Source organism: Rattus rattus, chromosome 14, assembly GCF_011064425.1.
Source record: "Rattus rattus isolate New Zealand chromosome 14, Rrattus_CSIRO_v1, whole genome shotgun sequence".
NCBI lineage: Eukaryota > Metazoa > Chordata > Mammalia > Rodentia > Muridae > Rattus > Rattus rattus.
The window spans coordinates 77,299,831-77,304,844 of record NC_046167.1 but is presented as its reverse complement, the minus strand read 5'-3'; the positions used below and the strand labels follow the sequence as shown (position 1 = coordinate 77,304,844).

The following is a 5,014-nucleotide window of genomic DNA, read 5'->3' as shown; positions in this document are numbered from 1 at the left end:
AGGACTGTCGATTCATCCTTTGGCAAGGTGTATATATCGTTATTAACATCCATATGGCCAAGCCGAAAATCTCACTGGGAGAGGTCTCTGAACTCTCTAATGACTTCCTGAATAGTTGACTTTAACCTGGTATTCTCAAGTGATGTGTTTTTAGCATCAATAACTGTAATGGCTCTAAGCTTTCTCTTGTCTTCAAGCTTATACAAAAGGAAGCCATTCACAGTAAGGTGGCTCTGAAACCTCTCCTTGCTGATCCACATGGACATATCACCATCTTCATAGCATCATAAACAAAATTAGTGTCTTCTTTGAAAATAAGCACAGCAAGCATCTCTTTCAATGTCACACACTTAAGGGACTACACCTTCTGAGGCAGAAGAAGAGTATGTATATACAATTAATTTTGAAGCAATATCAATGTATTTCTCTTTCAAGGGTGATTCTCCACCAATATAAACAAAAAATATACAGTGCCTCTTCTGTACATGGTCAAACAGTTGATGACTTGGAAGTGGGCAAATCAGAGTCCCAGACAATCTGTAAGCAAGCTCACTTATATCATATTTAGTTAGTAGTAGTCCCCTGTAATTATATGCCAAGTCTCCTTCCTAATAGCATACTTGTTGGATAACCTTGAACTCTAAACTGTGGAGTAATGCTAGAATGAAGAGTAGCATCCACCTTTCCAATGTTAACTAGAGAACCAATGCTTTTCATTTCAAGCTCAACTTCATTCCAAATCTGTTCCAGTTCTTACAATGGCTGCACCAGGGAGCATGAAAGCAACAATCCAAATGCCATCTTGTCAGTTGTCTCTAAATGATTCATTTAGATTTACCAATCTTTTACAGGGCATCTGGCTAAGTAAAATAGTGGCAGCACAGAGTCAGAGGAATGACTGCCCAGCTCTTCCTCTTGAAAGCCCTTGTCTTGAACCTTGGTTTAGATCCAGAGATGAGCAATGAGAATATAGAGGCAGAAATGCTGGTTCCAGGCTTCCACCTGCCCAGAAAGGGATGAGAGGATGATCTCAGGAATATTATTTCTAAAGAGTCACAGTGTTTTTCCTTTGCCCCCAGGTACTGGCCTGTGACCAGCATCCTCTTGGACCAACTCACAATTTTGGTTTCTCAATTGGGCATTTCATGCTGCAAAAGTTCTTTTAAAGGAGCAGAAATTTAAACACCCTCATTAAGTTCGTGTTTTCTATAATCCCCTTTAATTAATTAAAACACTAACTTTTTAATTGAAAATTAAGTCTTGAAATATACTCTGGTCGTAATTGGATTGCATGGGTCTTTACTTATCAGATTGTGTTCACGCTAGTTTCTGTTTGTGTGTAACTGTTGATCTGTGGTTTTGTGTAATACTTTGCCTGTGTCTACAATGATTAACTTCATAGAGGCTAAAAAATCTGAGGGATGCAGTAATGATTGTATTGTGTCCTTTAAGGCCCTTGGAGTCAGAGAGTAGAAAGAAGGGCTTCACTGTGTACCAGCATCATCAATTCTGTGGACTCGGGTCTTCACAGGACGATTGTGGGGAGATATAAAACCCAAAGAGTCCATGGACTCACAGAGCATCCATCACAGGATGCAACCTGTTTGTGGGTTATGATAAACTCAGACATCTCTTTTGCAAAGTACACAAAGGAAGTGCTCATGCTATCCCTGGGCTAATTTGTCGGGTTTGTTGGTGTTGGGGCTCCCTGACACATGTAGAGTCATACAGACTCCACAGAAAACTGTTAAAAAAACAGAGACAAAACCCTCCATTAAACCTAAACAATAGACCTAAATCCTTTGCTATCCATGAGTGTTGTTTCAGCTCCCAAGATAGGCTTATAACATGATAAGGTAGAAAACAGAGTCAAACAACATAGGGATGATTTTTGTTTTCAAAAGTTTGGGGCCCTCCCCGTGTGCAAGAGTAAGATGAATTTATTGTGGTGAGTTACTCATTCTGTGTTTATGAGTATGTGTTTGCATCTCTAACCACAATCTAGAGGTTTTGGCCTCTGTACATCTGTTGCTGGTTTGTATCTAGTCTTACTCTGTCTCTATTATGGAAACTAGTCCCCAAATACTATTATCTACCATCAGATTTTTCTGAATTGAGACTGCAGTCAAGGATTAATCATACGAAATCCACAGAGAGAATATGGAGCCTGACATTAAGATTTCTCTCTGTGCATTTACAGGTTGTTATGAATATTCTTAAGGGATGGATGTGTATAGGGCTTTATGTGTCTAGGTGGGCAATTATATCTTATCAATTGGATCAGAGGTTATTGTGTTGTGTGTTCTTTCATGTAGCGATTTAAGTTTAAGAGAGTGTGTAGTAGCTAGAGACGCTGGGCCGCCACAGAATTGGGACGTGTGTTTCTGGCAAGATATCTACCAGATATCTTGGGTCACTGTGGTGCTGGATCTAGTGAGGGTAAAAGACAGCATTCAATTTTTCATAATTTTACAACAGATGGTGAGCCAACATGCTAGGCAAGAATTCACTAGTAATCCTAAGAGTTGAGAGAAAGTTTTAATTTCTAAGTAAGAGGAGGACAGTGCCATGTTGATTCACGTGATATCTCAAACATGGGAATTTAAACAAAAAAACAGAAACAGACCAGGCTGGCAGGCTGTAGGTGCCCTGTTGCGTGATAAGTAGTTACAGCTCAGAGAGTTAGAGATAAAAGCTGCTTTTTAAAGAAAATCTTTCAAGATACTCATATTCCTTCTAACGTGGGCTCCACGGAAAGTTTGGGTTGAAATCCTAGTTAGACAAGCTACTTGTTAATGACAGGTATTATTAAAAGGTGATTTAAGTTTGTTTTTAAGAAGAGAGTACAGAGAGTACCTGAATCACGTAGGAATTTTCACCCACGGTTCAGAACTTAGGGAGAATTAGTCACTGACTCTAAGTAGAGAATTGTGATATTTACAAGTTATTAAGGTTAAATAAAAATCTGTGGCTCCAGGTAGAGAGCTTAACAGATCACTATATTTTGGGCTAAAGTCCTGGCTTGATAAGTTGATTATTGGTATTGGAATTGATAGAAGGTGTTTAGTTTGTTATGAATTACCCTGCTAAAGGCCATATGGCTTGTTGATGCCAGCCAGTGAGGATTTGTGGTTATTTTTGATATTTACCACAACAGGAAGCTCAGATTCTCTTAACGTGGGCTCCACGGGAATTTTGGGTTAATTTCCTGATATGACAGAGTACAAAAGCCTATCAGGTTCATACACTATTGTTTAGCTTGCTTCCTTTTTAAAAATTGTTTAATATTCACAATGGGTATGACTTTGAGTTTATGATTATATTATTACTCTGGGAGAGAGTGCAAGATACAAGCTTTTCTCATTACAGACTAAGGATCACAGTATTCTGGGGAAAAGGTTTTGTTTTTGTGTTTTTAAAAAGTGTGATTAGGCTCTGGAAACCTCACAGAGTCATACCGATCAGATTTGAGAGAGAGAGAGAGAGACAACCTGAAAAACTAGATTCAAGAGAATCAAACAAAAAGATATCTCGATTCTAAACTTTTGTCTTGAGAGTTGTATTTTGCAGTGTGTGCCTACTTGGATTCCTGGTCTCAAGGACTTTCAGCTGGGTCCAGTCAGGACACATCTGGCTACAACATTTTCTTCATTCTTCCTACCCCCTACCCCCAAGGATACCTCAATGCCCATGTACAGCTTGAAGAAGTTATAGAAGAGTCATCGCCCCAATTCCCTGGATTTTTGGGGGGCTGAAAGTGGTTATTGTGAGGTTGTTTTTATAAGGAATTTAGATATGGTTGTAATTTAACAGGGAGGAATTAGCTAGATTGAGTTGTACAGTCATAATCTCATTTGGTAACTAAGTTACAATCATATATTTGCTTTGATATAGAATTTATTTGTCAAAAAAGTTTAAAAGTACAAAGTTTAGAACCAGTCCTTCTATTGATGCCATTATAAATTTCTGAGTTGATTACACATGTGAGTTAAGGGCCAAATAACAAATTCATGGCTCTGAGTTTGTGAGAGTACTTTCAAGATAATAGTTAAGATATAAAGACAACAGTCCAGATTACTTTATATAGATAGATGTTTTTCAAAAACATCAGAAATCCACAAAATATGAGATTTAAAGTTATTTATCTTTTGTTAAGACATATCTGCTCCTAACAGTTCCCCTTTGTGGAAGGGCTTAGCTCATTGTGGGCAGTATGTTCTCTGAGCAAAGTGGTCCTGATGTATATAAGAAGACCAACTGAACAAGGCAGAAGGAACAAGCCAGAAAGCAGCTTTGCTTCAGTTCCTGTCATGGCTTCCTACCATGACTTATCTTCAAGATGAACTACAACCATAAGCTCAACCGAATTTTTTCCTCCCAAGTTTCTTTTGGTAGTTGTATTTATCACAGCAATAGAAGCCTAACTAAGAGAGCTCCAAAAAAGCAAGGTCCATTCTCTCTGGGGTTCATCTGGAAGTTTCATGTTACCAACCGTTCTGTATGTCTTACTGTATTTTGTCTTCCATTCATGCTATTCAAAATCTAAACTGAGATCAAGTTCATGAGCAGTTGAGGCCACTCCCATACAAACAGTAGCCAGCAATAAGATAGGAGTCATGCTTCAAAAACCTAGAGAAGGGAAGAAATGAGACACTTAATTACATTGGTGCTTCAATAAACATACCATTTTTCTAGTCTAGAAATCAGGGCATCATGGTTAAATAAAATTGTTTCAACTATTATTATAGGTGTTTATGAAATGCCAAGGAAAAGGCTTAAATCAGACACAGAGAGGAAATTTTTTTTATTCATTAAAATGAAAAGCAACTGGCCAGGCCTCAGTAACTGGACTGTGTACATTGTGAACTTATCTCATCCCAGAGTGGGTGCGCCTTGTGGTAAAGAACTTTAAAGTGAAATCTGAAGACCTAAGACAAGTTGCCCCAGGTTTTATGTAATTGGTACATGAAGGAAACGTCACTAGTGCAGAATATGAACCTAAGTGCAAAGATTT

General features: G+C 38.3%; 1 pseudogene; it reads right to left on the bottom strand.

Moving 5' to 3' along the window:
- Nucleotides 1-350: 350 nt before the first annotated feature.
- On the bottom strand, nt 351-883 carry LOC116883267 (annotated as a pseudogene).
- Nucleotides 884-5,014: the final 4,131 nt, after the last annotated feature.